At 43.5% G+C, this 15123-nt stretch overlaps 1 protein-coding gene across 11 annotated transcripts in view; it reads left to right on the plus strand.

Moving 5' to 3' along the window:
- Window positions 1–15123, plus strand: part of ST3GAL3 (ST3 beta-galactoside alpha-2,3-sialyltransferase 3) — a 274491-nt gene that overhangs the window by 125335 nt on the left and 134033 nt on the right. The window lies entirely within an intron of this gene.

Below are 15123 nucleotides of genomic sequence, written 5' to 3' on the forward strand. Positions count from 1 at the left end.
GTATAATACAGGATGTAACTCAGGATCAGTACAGGATAAGTAATGTATGTACACAGTGACTGCACCAGCAGAATAGTGAGTGCAGCTCTGGAGTATAATACAGGATGTAACTCAGGATCAGTACAGGATAAGTAATGTATGTACACAGTGACTGCACCAGCAGAATAGTGAGTGCAGCTCTGGAGTATAATACAGGATGTAACTCAGGATCAGTACAGGATAAGTAATGTATGTACACAGTGACTCCACCAGCAGAATAGTGAGTGCAGCTCTGGAGTATAATACAGGATGTAACTCAGGATCAGTACAGGATAAGTAATGTATGTACACAGTGACTCCACCAGCAGAATAGTGAGTGCAGCTCTGGAGTATAATACAGGATGTAACTCAGGATCAGTACAGGATAAGTAATGTATGTACACAGTGACTGCACCAGCAGAATAGTGAGTGCAGCTCTGGAATATAATACAGGATGTAACTCAGGATCAGTACAGGATAAGTAATGTATGTACACAGTGACTGCACCAGCAGAATAGTGAGTGCAGCTCTGGAGTATAATACAGGATGTAACTCAGGACCAGTACAGAATAAGTAATGTATTGTGGTAAGGTGAACAGAAAGGTGTATGGTAAAGTCCTGGAAGGGGTGTATATCGCACCTAGCTTCCTCAACTGGGTGAGGTAAATAAAATCTAGATTAAAATGGTCTCAGCAATGTGTAGGTTGCTGAGACGGTTTTGTTAAGTTTATGGGCTGGATTTTATTGGACTGGGAGAAGATAGGATTGGTAGAGGGACCTCCCCAGTCCACCCCATTCCGGGACAGGTTTTCCCCTAGCCTGAGGGATCCCCAGCTGAAGCCAGCTGGGATCGTCAAGGGGAAATAAAGCACAGTCCAGGCTGTCAGTCTGGGGAGAGTAATGCCTGGAGAAAGTCTGGGAAGATGGCTGCCCCGGTGGCTAGAGAAGCCGAATTCTCTGTGACCTGTGTTTAATAGGTGAGCTAGGATCTTCACTGTATTAGCCAGAGTCCAGACGGGCAGGTGTTTATTTTGGTTCGGTTTATGTTTTGTGGTGCTGGACCTTCACCTTCCCCAGTGAATTATAACTGGGGTGCCTGTATTGCCGGAGTGTTATAATAAAGCAATGTTTGGACTTTAACCCTGTGGTCTACAAGAGAATCTGTCACCGCCGCCCAGCCTGAGAGTGTAACCCCTTACAGTATGTACACAGTGACTCCACCAGCAGAATAGTGAGTACAGCTCTTGAGTATAATACAGGATGTAACTCAGGATCAGTACAGGATAAGTAATGTATGTACACAGTAACTGCACCAGCAGAATAGTGAGTGCAGCTCTGGGGTATAATACAGGATGTAACTCAGGATTAGTACAGGATAAGTAATGTATGTACACAGTAACTGCACCAGCAGAATAGTGAGTGCAGCTCTGGAGTATAATACAGGATGTAACTCAGGATCAGTACAGGATAAGTAATGTATGTACACAGTAACTGCACCAGCAGAATAGTGAGTGCAGCTCTGGGGTATAATACAGGATGTAACTCAGGATTAGTACAGGATAAGTAATGTATGTACACAGTAACTGCACCAGCAGAATAGTGAGTGCAGCTCTGGGGTATAATACAGGATGTAACTCAGGATCAGTACAGGATAAGTAATGTATGTACACAATGACTGCACCAGCAGAATAGTGAGTGCAGCTCTGGAGTATAATACAGGATGTAACTCAGGATTAGTACAGGATAAGTAATGTATGTGTCACGAGGGTATCAAGAGCTACGTCTGACTCCGTTGTACCCGGGGTCGGGAGGTCGCAGCGGGTGGCTGCGCGCTCTATATGTAAAGATCACGTTGTTTCTTAGTGATTGTTTTCTGTGTTTGCCTTGCTATCCTTTTTGTCTCTCTCAGGGATCCGTAGCTTCTCCTCCTCAGCTGTTTCGTGTCTGCCACTCCCTACCTCCTTATATTCTCCCCTCACACTTCTCTAGTTGCCAGTTATAGAGCTTCCTGCCTGGACATCTATACTGACCCACTGGAGTGGTTAATCCTGGTTGTCGTTCCTGAGTGCTACCCTCCGGATCCCTGTTGGGCTTATTGTTGTCTCCTGTTGTCGCCCACCTGGGAATATATGTTGAGTATGTGTTGTCTGTCCTCCCCTTGGTGTTTTCCCTTAGAGTTAGTGGTGCGGACTAGTGTTCCCATTGCCCTGTTCACTACCTAGGGCTCAGCTCAGGGAAAGCCAGGGCTTTAGGCACGTGATCGGCGTACGGGTGAGGAACCCGTCTAGGGACGTCAGGGCAGCCAGGTGCCAGCCGCCAGGTGAGTCAGGGGTCACCATCTTCCCTCTCACTTGGGCAGGGCCTTCCTCGTTCCCTCCCTCTGTGTCACGTATGTGATAGCCACGCCGACCGTGATAGTATGTACACAGTGACTGCACCAGCAGAATAGTGAGTGCAGCTCTGGAGTATAATACAAGATGTATTTCACGATCAGTACAGGATAAGTAATGTATGTACACAGTATTTTCACCAGCAGAATAATGAATGCAGCTCTGGAGTATAATACTGGATGAAATTCAGGATCAGTGCAGGATGAGTAATGTATATACACAGTGACTGCACCAGCAGAATAGTGAGTGCAGCTCTGGAGTATAATATAGGATATAAATCGGATGAGTCCAAGATAAGTAATGTATGTTCCTGGATTAATGGTGTTTCACTACTGGATTTAGATGGGAATATCCTAATATTGTTCCAAATGTTTTTTTATGAATCCGGTCATTGATCTCGACATTCTCGGGAACTCTTTGTTTATAGCCACACGCCAGCCTCTGCCTCTGAAGGGAAGTTTTTCTTTTTAATTGTGCCTCCAGTCTCTGGGGAGTCGAGGGTCTTATGTTGGTTAAACTCTACAGTTCAATACTGGTATTCATTAAACGTCAGAAATATGCAGCCCCGGGGAGATGTCATCATCTATGGATCTCTAGTGATGATCAAAGTGACTGGTGTAGTCAATAGCGGGAGCAGAACAACGGGTCCCTGTGTAGGACGCTGCGCTCATATAGAAGACGGATCCACTTTTGTTGCCAGTGGTTAATCTCACATGAATAACATGAAGCTCACTGACCACAATATACTCCTTTCATCGGGTCGTTCTTTTTAGATGTGCTGTTCGTTATGATTAAACACTGGATTATGAAGATGGCTCTTTCTCATCCTGGGGGAAATCAAGATGGCAAGTGTGCCACTAATAGACATTATTCAGAGCCCCGGGCCAGGGGTCTAACATGCTTTGTTTCCTGGGGGAATAAGGTGACTTTATTATTTGATAAGATTGACAAAATTCTTCAATTTGCCCTCAAAATAGCTCCTTTGGTTGAAGTGAAACTGCACTAGGCACACGTGGGGCATGATGAAAAATTTCCATAAGACCTGAGCTGCAGAAGCTGGTTCACCAAGGGTGGGAACCACCACCGTGACCTTAATGAAGTGGTCATTGATTTACTGGATAACCCCATTTATTCTAAAGATAGGTCATCAATATCAGATCGGTGGGGGTCCGACACTTGGTACCCCGCTGATCAGCTGTTAGAAGAGATCGGGCATTCCGTGAGGGCTGTAATGTCAACGTACCTTGGTCACATGGCCGAGTTGCAGCTCAGCCCCATAGAAGTGAATAGGGCTGATCTGCAATACCAAGCACAGCTGCTGTACTATGTACGGCACTGTGGTTGGAGAGCTGCCAGGAACCGGCTACACTCACCGGAGCTCAGGGGAGCAGAGCGGGACTCAGATTCCCGGTTATCTGATAATGGTGACCTATCCTGTGGATAGGTCATCATTATCATTTGCTAGATAACCCTTTTAAGAGGACATACAGAGATGTTTCCACCCTGGGAAAGTCCTTGATAAACTATGTTAGTAGCCAACTAGTCCATAGAAGCCCCACACTTCTGCAACAGTGCTTGGGATGGACCTCCGCTGTGTGCTCTGACTTTTGAATCATAGGGCTGGATTTCCTGTTTGGTCATCTCATTCCCCAGGTGCTCAGTGTTTTATTTTTGGGACAAACAACATTTGCTGAGCTCCAGATTCCACCTGCATTTTTCCAACCAGGTCAGCAATAAATACAACCTCTGTAGATGTTCTGAGCTTGTGGCTGAGGGGTGATAATGATGACCTTTATGCTGATTAACAAATTTACTTTTTCTAAGCACAACTCCATCAATCTATGGAAGGTTGCAGGGGAATTGATCGATCCAAAGGCCATACATAGGAACTCAAACAATTCATTTGGAGTGATGGAGGCATTCTTTTCCTGATGTTTCTCAACCACTGACACCTTCCATTGCCCACACTCAGGGTATAGAAGTATCAGTTTAGAGCCTACATGGAGTTTATTTTCAGGGCAGCAGGTAGGCAACTCACACAATACAAGTATTAAGACATCTGTGGTCCGTACAGGATTGCAAATTTCCATCTTTTCTTTTCTTTTCATCAACATGATGAAAGGTAACCATGGATTCTGATGATGTGGCTTACTAGCATAGTTTTAACATCATCTTCACCTCCTAGTAGAGCGCTGGTGTAAAGTGAGGTAGTGCTCACAAATAGGCCAGGCATCCCAAGTTGGGTTCTCATGCTCAGAGTCAGAGTTAGTCTCATTGTAGGAGAAAGCATTGGGGTGATCCGCCCAGCAACTCAGCCACTTTTCCTGATTCACCGTAGGACAGCTCAGTTTCATCTAGCTAGACTTCTTTCAAGAGCTGATTCCCCAAGGTCTTCAGTGGATTGGTACTGGGTTGACATACTGAAATCGTAGTGGTGTCAACTTATGCAGGATTGATCGGCCAGCATGCTTGCTGTGCAACCTGGTCCTCTCTTACATGGAACACTTCTGCCATTGACTCATGTGGTGTCAGGACCACATTCTGACATTCATTGTCCTCAGGGTACTTCCAACACATCAGAAGAGGGTACCTTTACACAGCCTCCTCTTCTTGGGTACATCCTGAAGTACCTCCTAAATCCAGCACTGCTTTAACATCCTCTGTGAAGCCGACTATAGTGGTCACTTATTCAGAACATATTTCCAGTACTTTGGCCTTAGTACATTTGCCAAGAGCCCACCTATTTCTCATAAAAATTTCATCTCAAGAATCAGCAGAACATTGGACCATCAAACTCCACTGTAATTACAGGGAATTCTCACACTAGGTCTTGCTCCTCTAACAGGGAGTATAGGTTGACATCTTTTGTAGCTTGGTCCTAAACTACAGGCTGTATCAGCATAAATCTCTTTGGCTGCTTGTCGCTGGCCTCTCTGATCTGTCTCCCAGTCGACTCTTTCCTCTATAGGTCTGGCTTCTGAGGTGCCACTTCATTTTCATGACAAGCACCTCTTTTTAGCTCTCTCATCACCCCTTCCATAGATTCCATTAGACCCTTATCTTTTTTGAACATTTAACTCCACCTGCTGCATCACTGGACCGGTCCCATATTGATCCTCCAGTGACTGCTTCGTTTAGCACCAACTTGTGTTGGACGGCACTCCTCTTATCCTTGGGTACGGTGCTTAATGGTAATAGAAGTAATATAATAAAGGTAGACCACGGCACTCGTGTTTCTGATTTTGAACCAATTGTATTATATTTTCATATTTTCGTCACAACATCCAGGAGTAAATATATGCAAACTTGCCAACGTTTCGGTCCTAACACGGGACCTTGTTCACGGCCTTAGTTTCTTGTAGCATGTTGCCTGTTGGATGTCGTTTAGCACCTGGTGTCACGTCAGGTTCTTGTTTCAGCTTCTGCTTGTTCTTCCTTATCGCAACAGTCTCACAGAATATGTGTTTCCATATATGTAAAATCAGATCAAATGTCCACCTGTCCCCTTCAGACCCATTAAACTTTGGGCGATGCATCAGAAGGGCTCCTACAGGTATCATAAGCCAGGCCAGAGGGCGAGGACTCTCCTTCAGTCACCATATTTACATCCATCCTGCCGACCACGCCAAGTTGTAAGGTGTAGGTGTAATGGAGACAAATGAACTTGTGATTAACTCTTTACTGGAATGTTTTATGATAATGTTTAACAGTGACAACTCTGAATATAATCCAGGGCATGTATGACTAGTGTCTAGTAATAGGCGTGATAATAGCATATACTAATTAGGGAGTCACATGACCAGGACACATTTTTATCCACTGGAAGTAACAATAAAGGTTGTAGAATGATGTAATAAAGGGCGTCCAAGTTAACTGTCACTTGGATGAATCCACAGCACATAATGGGATTGCCTCCGGCCAGGAAAAGTACTGGATTGGGGGAGGAAGTGGCATGTCCCACCACCAACCTACATGTTTCTCCATTAGAATCCAGCCCAAAAATTCTTAAACAACCTGCCTCAGCAAACTATTCTTTTCTGGGTCCTATTATACCTCACCCAGCTAAGCATTTTGGGTTAGATATACATACCCCCTCCAGTACTTTACCATACACTTTGTTACAAAATATTATTTGCAGAAACCAGAAGACCCCTTTAAGACACTTTCTAGCTATTCCCCACGATGTTACATTACATTATCAGCAGGGCAGAGTGTATTAATGTTATATTTGCAGCCACATGGCTGGTGTGTCAGGGGCATATGTTACGTAATATACATTGTATGTCTGTATCCTTCTAGATGTCATAATATGGTGTCTGTGCGGTATATCTATATGTAGCAGCGGAGGAGACGGACTTACAAGCCTTCACATCTGTGATTCATTTCTGGAGCAACATTAGGTGGAGCAATAAAGCAGAGATTTTCACATGAGAATTTAAAGCCGTTAACGCACAGATTGTGTGGCTGCGGTTGGCGGTCACATCGGATCCTGTGTCTTACGGTTTTAGGTCGCTCACTTGCATATAGTATCAGCAGGAAGATGCTGGGGGGAAATTAATTATTTTAAAGGGGTTGTTCAGCCATTAGTCATTAAAGGGCATTTGTCAGTAGTTCTGTCCCTATGACACTGTCTGACCTGTTACATGTGCGCTTGGCAGCTAAAGGCATCTGTGTTGGTCCCATGTACATATGTGCCCGCATTGCTGAGAAAAATTAAGTTGTAATGAATGCAAATGAACCTCTAGGAGCAACGGGGGCGTTGCTGTTACACCTAGAGGCTAATTGAATATGAGACCAACACAGATGCCTAGAGCTGCGAAGAACACATGTAACAGGTCAGCCCGTGTCATAGGGACAGATCTGCTGACAGATGACCTTTAAAGTGCCACCAATATGTATGTATAAAAGTAAGAAAAGGATTTTTTTATTTGATGTGACATCACATGAACTGAACTAAATCCGTGCAGACATATAGAGTCATAGGTATTGCACAACAGAGCCAAACGACCTGGTAGAATAGAAAACAACACAGCACCTCCTTCACCGCGCTGTGGGTCCAGCCCCATCCAATTATTCAAGTCCCTGATAGATGGGTAGATTACCGAAGCCTCATCTCTTTCCTCAGTCCTGAGTCAGGAGCTCTTTGGAAGACCACAGTGGCAACAGCTATCTTACAATAGGGCCAAGGCCTCTTCAATATCACAAACACTGGAGATGGTGCCAACCCAGATTACTGGGAATGACACGAGAGATGTGCTGAGGCTGGTAATGGATGTTCTAAAGTAATTTTCCATGTTTCTAGCAGAAAACCCTCCACATTACCAGGTGATATAATATGACAGTGTATAGACACAAGTCTCCGGATGACTGGGTTTTGTCCTGTGACGGTGAGGCAGCCAGAAAGTGAACGATCCCAGAACCTCTCATGACATATGAGGCAGCGGTTATTGGCAGCTCTTATAATGCATTCCCGTGGTTTATGATTACATCGGAGAACATATTCCAGCTATGTCACTTCTCATAGTTATGTGTGTTCAGAAGAAACCATAGACCAACGGCAGATTCTCTCCATGTACGTGATGGTCCCAGTCATCTCTCGGCCATAGTGGCAATGCTGTCATTCTAACACAATTAGGGACTTATCTCTGGCCACCTGCAGTATCACAACCAAGGATGTGTAGAGGTGAACTCTCACTTATAGACCATGGACACCTCTGCATTTTTAGTACATTTATGTAGAGCATACAAATATAAATAAATATAAAAAAATTCAGAAATTAGTTTTTGTTAAAACGTTTGTACATTTTTTTTTTCCTCCCCAGCCCTCCGTTTTTAAAAATCACAATTTATCAGCACATTTTGAAGAACAGCATGGGAGGAATCTGAAAGGGTTAAAAATAATAGTGATAAAGGTTTGCAATTTAGATTGGAGAGGTGGGGATATAGTGTAAAAAGTCTCTAGAAAAGAAACAGAATTCATTTATTTATTAAATACTATTGTCCCAAATGGATTACCTGCTTTATCTTATCTTGCATTATTTGTGATGTAACAGGTGCTGAGAGGGGTTAATTTTGCTAACCAAAAAAATAATGGAAGGGGGGATTATCTCTGTAATCCTTGAGAAAGCCGTGAAGGTGAAACCGGTTGGGTATGCAAGAGAGAAAGAAACCTTTTAGTGCTTTTTAAGACGTTTTATTCTGTGAGTATAATAAAATTGGGGCCGTTCCCTATGTTTTGGGGATCTTACCCAGGGTGTCGTTTCCATTGTTTTGTCCTCCTAAGGGCACACTAAGGATCATATCGGTCACCGTCCAGAGAAACTGCATGTTGTGGATGGGAGCACAGAAGCCGGGTGGCGGCCGGACGTGTGTACAGACTCCAAAACTGTGATTCAGCTTGCAGGCTGTGCAGTTCTTCAAGCTTATTGGGAGGCAGTGCCTGGCGCCCGCATGTGGTGATCGCTTACATAAAACAGTTTTTCTTTAACTCTACTTGGGCTTTAGGAAAATGACCTAACAGTTCAACACCAGCAGAGCTCAGGGTGAGGGATGACGGGCTGCTTTAACCCTGGTGTTGTTTGAAAGCTGGCATTTTAAGTTTTAAAACAAGACAAGGATTGCAGCATTCTCCTCTACTTTGAGAGATATAGCCTTTACAAACCAGGTTGGGATTTATAGAAGCTGAAGTGAAAGCAGGTTTCAGCTGCTTTCACTCCTGACCCATTTTCAAAAGGATATATCTCTTTATCTGTAGCAGCTAATGTCTAGAGCTTCGATATCAATTACCACTAAAGAGTAAAATCTAATATATTAGCCCTCACATGGTTATTTTGTCAGAAAAATATAAATGTTCTAAATCTTGGAATGCAGGAACAAAAAAAAAAGATTCTTTTGTAAAAACTTGTTTTTATTGTGAATGTATTCTACCAATAAAAACAACATCAATTTGACATCCTCGTAACCATGCTAACCCACAGGTTGCAGGAATTATAAATCCCACAAAATAATGGTAATCATGTCATGCATAAGGGTCTGGATGCAATGACCTGAAATGCGTAGATGCTGTTGTCTGGGTGTATGGCTATATCTTTTTGCGTAAATAAACTATGAATTTTTTGGAAGCTGGATTTCTCCATATTATTGTGTCTGGTATCCCAAATTGCTTCCAAAAAACCCCCACAAGCTTTCCTGCAAAATTCAAGGTTATGATCGCTGGAACACAGAGAGGGGTATATGTTGCTGGTCCATAAGGCTAAATTTAGTTACTAAGTCACTAAGAGCTTAAAATGCACTGGAGACATGCGCCAGCTATATTTACTTCAGACAAAATTTCAAAATCTACAATAAAAAAACATTTTTGGGAGGGTTTTTCCAATTTTAATGTGACTGTTGAGGGGTTATAATTGGGTTGTAGATGCTGTACCGGCATGTCAATCATTTAGGGGTATATTGGGAAGCACATCTGAGTATTGTTTGTGCTTATTTAATGAAAGAAAGAGACCCTTAAGCCTCATTCACACGTCAGTGATTTTGAGCCAAAACAAGGTGCGGCTCTAAACACAGAACAGGTGCAGATCTTTCCCTTATACCTTATGTCTGTGGAGGCTCCAGTCCTGGTTTTGGCTCACAATCACTGATGGAAAAATACTGACGTGTGAATGAGGCTTTAGAGTTTTTGAGGGGAGGGACTGTGGTTTGGAGGACGTCAGGTCAGGTCTTTTTAGTACAGTTCATACGTGCTGCTTATGGTTTTAAATGTGGTCTGTAAATAGGTTCATGGCTTGTAAAAAGGGGGAGCGGTTGCTGTCCAAATATTTTCACTACCTAATTTCCTGAAGGCGATTTCCAGAGGTCAGTAGGTGTGACCTTATACAGTCAGAATATAATCGTACCAGTGCATGGCAGGGCCTCCAGAGCAGTTGGATAAGTCAGTAATGACGTCCTCTGGTTTCTATGCCCTAGTTCACATTTACGTTGAAGCATGCCACACAGATTCCATTAAAACTAGCTCAACAAAATAGCGCACCAAGCCTGGTAAAATAGGCTCCATGATGGAATCCAATGGGCGCCATTTATGTCCGTTATGCAACAGAGAAGCTTTTCCATAGTTTTCACTGTTCTGCACCTATAATGGAGCAGAACAGTGGAAATATTTAATGCAGACGTGAACAAAGTCATTACTTTCTACTTTGCAGTGTATGAAGCCTTGATTTGCAGCTGGAGGAATGTGTGACGACTGCTAATCTCTGGGCACGTTTTCACTAATCCAGTGATGCTGCCATGAGTCACTCGCTGCCCCATTACACAGTGATTCATCTGTTAATTCGTTGTGGTTTTGCGGCATTATATCCCCTGGACCCGCCTCGTACACATAATGCAGAGAAACCTTCTAATGGGAAATGATGACGTGAAATCCCCAGCGAAGCATCCAGCGCTTTCTGTGCACACCGAGAGACACCCGCGCCAAATACTGTGACGGTAATCAGTGGAAATATTCCTTTATTGTCTTCTAGATGGAAATGATTTAGTAGTAGATTATAGATGCTGCGACGTAAGAATAGATTGTGAGCTTCTGGATAAAGGACTGATGTGACTGATGGCAAATCTATGTACACCGCCGCTGAATATGTCAGTGCTATATAAGCAACAGGAAACAACGCAATCCCTAACAGCTCAGCTGGGTAATGAAGGGGAAGCAGTGACTCCACCAGCAGAATAGTGAGTGCAGCTCTGGAGTATAATACAGGATGTAACTCAGGATCAGTACAGGATAAGTAATGTGTGTACACAGTGACTCCACCAGCAGAATAGTGAGTGCAGCTCTGGAGTATAATACAGGATGTAACTCAGGATCAGTACAGGATAAGTAATGTATGTACACAATGACTGCACCAGCAGAATAGTGAGTGCAGCTCTGGGGTATAATACAGGATGTAACTCAGGATCAGTACAGGGTAAGTAATGTATGTACACAGTGTCTGCACCAGCAGAATAGTGAGTGCAGCTCTGGAGTATAATACAGGATGTAACTCTGGATCATTACAGGATAAGTAATGTATGTACACAGTAACTGCACCAGCAGAATAGTGAGTGCAGCTCTGGAGTATAATACAGGTTGTAACTCAGGATCAGTACAGGTTAAGGCTACTTTCACACTAGCGTTGTTTAAATCCGGCAATCAATTCCGACACCGGAACTGCCCGCCGGATCCGGAAAAACGTGTGAAAACGGATTACATTTGAATCCTGATCAGGATTTTGATCACAATGAAAAAATGCATTGGAAAAAAACGGATCTGCCATTTATGGACTTGAACTTTTTTTTCACATTTTTCGGGATTAACATGCAAAAGCCGGATCCGGTTTGACTGAACACACGGCGCTGGATCCGGCGTTAATGCAAGATCCGGCGTTCAGTCAAAGTGTTCAGGATTTTTGGCCGGAGGTAAAAATACAGCATGCTACGGTTTTCTGAAAAGCCTGATCAGTCAAAAAGACTGTACTGAAGACGTCCTGATGCATCCTGAACGGATTATTCTCCATTCAGAATGCATTAGGATAAAACTGATCAGTTCTTTTCCGGATTTGAGCCCCTAGGACGGAAGTAAGCACCGGAAAAGAAAAACACTAGTGTGAAAGTACCCTAAGTTATGTATGTACACAGTGACTGCACCAGCAGAATAGTGAGTGCAGCTCTGGAGAATAATACAGGATCTAACTCAGGATCAGTACAGGATAAGTAATGTATTACATTTACAAAAGAGACCCATTTTTTATGTCACTTTTCCTACAAGTGAACTTTCTCTGAAAGGTTGAATATTTTGTAGGTATAATGTGTTTGTATTATGACTTGCCTTTTATAAACTCTTAATACTGAGGCGAGTGTTTTCCTAACATTATCAGAATAAGTGACGAGTGCCTGGAGCGGGCATTTTCTACTGGTTTCTTTGGCTTAATTATATTATCTGAATGTGATAGCGCAGTCATATAATGAAGATATACACTCACCTAAAGAATTATTAGTGCCCCCATACTAATACGGTGTTGGACCCCCTTTTGCCTTCAGAACTGCCTTAATTCTACGTGGCATTGATTCCACAAGGTGCTGATAGCATTCTTTAGAAATGTCGGCCCATATTGATAGGATAGCATCTTGCAGTTGATGGAGATTTGAGGGATGCACATCCAGGGCACGAAGCTCCCGTTCCACCACATCCCAAAGATGCTCTATTGGGTTGAGATCTGGTGACTGTGGGGCCATTTTAGTACAGTGAACTCATTGTCATGTACAAGAAACCAATGTGAAATGATTGGAGCTTTGTGACATGGTGCATTATCCTGCTGGAAGTAGCCATCAGAGGATGGACACATGTTCTCATTCTGTTTACACCAAATTCGGACTCTACCATTTGAATGTCTCAACAGAAATCGAGACTCATCAGACCAGGCAACATTTTTCGAGTCTTCAACAGTCCAATTTTGGTGAGCTCGTGCAAATTGTAGCCTCTTTTTCCTATTTGTAGTGGAGATGAGTGGTGCCCGGTGGGGTCTTCTGCTGTTGTAGCCCATCCGCCTCAAGGTTGTGCGTGTTGTGGCTTCACAAATGCTTTGCTGCAGACCTCGGTTGTAACGAGTGGTTATTTCAGCCAACGTTGCTCTTCTATCAGCTTGAATCAGTCGGCCCATTCTCCTCTGACCTCTCGCATCCACAAGGCATTTTCGCCCACAGGACGGCCGCATACTGGATGTTTTTCCCTTTTCACACCATTCTTTGTAAACCCTAGAAATGGTTGTGCGGGAAAATCCCAGTAACTGAGCAGATTGTGAAATACTCAGACCGGCCCGTCTGGCACCAACAACCATGCCACGCTCAAAATTGCTTAAATCACCTTTCTTTCCCATGCTGACATCCAGTTTGGAGTTCAGGAGATTGTCTTGACCAGGAGCACCCCCCTAAATGCATCGAAGCAACTGCCATGTGATTGGTTGACTAGATAATTGCATCAATGTGAAATAGAACAGGTGGCACTAATAATTCTTTAGGTGAGTGTATAACTGAAGGAAGCAGTCCTATAGAGCAGATGTATGTGGTAGGATGGATAGTAAAGAGCATGTCCAACAGAGGCTCAGTCTGTGTTCAGTTCACCCCCTCTGCTTTACACTGCAGATGTTGCTGTGTGTAATCACAGACCTCATGCTCAGCAGGACATCATTTCCATAACTGTAAGGAGATAAAGATTATAGACTACATATAAGAAAACCCCAGTGAGAAAAAAAAAAGTGAACAAGACACCAAAGACGGGGTGGAGAAGTTCTAATAATGGGGAGCAGCCTGAAAGCTGGCTTTATTGTGTCATGTCTTATAATGATTTTGCTTGTTCTGTCTGTTCAATACTGACATAAAATTTACATTTTACTTAAAGTTTTCATGTGTTTTATTCCAGTATGTTTGCATTTAGAATAAGAGTTTTGACACAGGCGGGGGCGCTGTTGTATTGGTCCTTATAAATAGCTGTGGGGAGAAGTGGTACTGCAGGTAGCTTTCATAAGTAAACTGTAAGGAGATTTGAAGGCAAAATCTGCGGAAAAGAAAACTCTTAATCAGGACATATCTGACATATGAATGTATCACCTGAGACAGAATGTTTGAATATGAGATAATCCAGCCTCTTTAAGATACTGAATTGTTATGGGAGTGAGACTAGGACGCCTTCTTGTGTAACTTGTCCTGGTCCTCAGAGACAGATTGGATGAGTCTGCAGTATCTATAAGGACGAGGTAACCATTATGGGGATGGTCCCAGAGAAAGCTAAGAAGACTGAATCCATCCACCTGCCCCTATTCTCCTCGTCTTCTCTCAGAACGTCTTTGGTTTACTCCTAGAATTCCCTTTTCTCTAGATCGCCCCATCCTATTGAGATCTCTTCCCTTCTGGTTTTGCTGGGAGGCATTTCCAAGGAATTAAGAACTGATTGCCTATTAACCTATGTGCAGGATCAGTTGCAAATCTCTAAGGCCCCTTTCACACGAGCGAGTTTTCCGCGCGGGTGCGATGCGTGAGTTGAACGCATTGCACCCGCACTGAATCCGGACCCATTCATTTCTATGGGGCTGTGCACACGAGCTGTGATTTTCACGCATCACTTGTGCGTTGCGTGAAAATCGCAGCATGCTCTATATTCTGCGTTTTTCACGTAACGCAGGCCCCATAGAAATGAATGGGGCTGCGTGAAAATCGCAAGCATCCGCAAGCAAGTGCGGATGCGGTGCGATTTCCACGCACGGTTGCTAGGAGACGATCGGGATGGAGACCCGATCATTATTATTTTCCCTTATAACATGGTTATAAGGGAAAAAAATAGCATTCTGAATACAGAATGCATAGTACAATAGCGCTGGAGGGGTTAAAAATAATAAATTAAAATTTTACTCACATTAATCCACTTGATCGCGCAGCCGACTTCTCTTCTGTCTTCTTCTTTGCTGTGTGCAGGAAAAGGACCTGTGGTGACGTCACTCCGGTCATCACATGATCCATCACCATGGTAAAAGATCATGTGATGGACCATGTGATGACCGGAGTGACGTCACCACAGGTCCTTTTCCTGCACACAGCAAAGAAGAAGACAGAAGAGATGCCGACTGCGCGATCAAGTAGATTAAGGTGAGTTAAATTATTATTATTTTTTTTAACCCCTCCAGCGCTAGTTTACTAT

The sequence above is a fragment of the Bufo bufo genome, chromosome 9 (assembly GCF_905171765.1).
Source record: "Bufo bufo chromosome 9, aBufBuf1.1, whole genome shotgun sequence".
Classification (NCBI taxonomy): domain Eukaryota; kingdom Metazoa; phylum Chordata; class Amphibia; order Anura; family Bufonidae; genus Bufo; species Bufo bufo.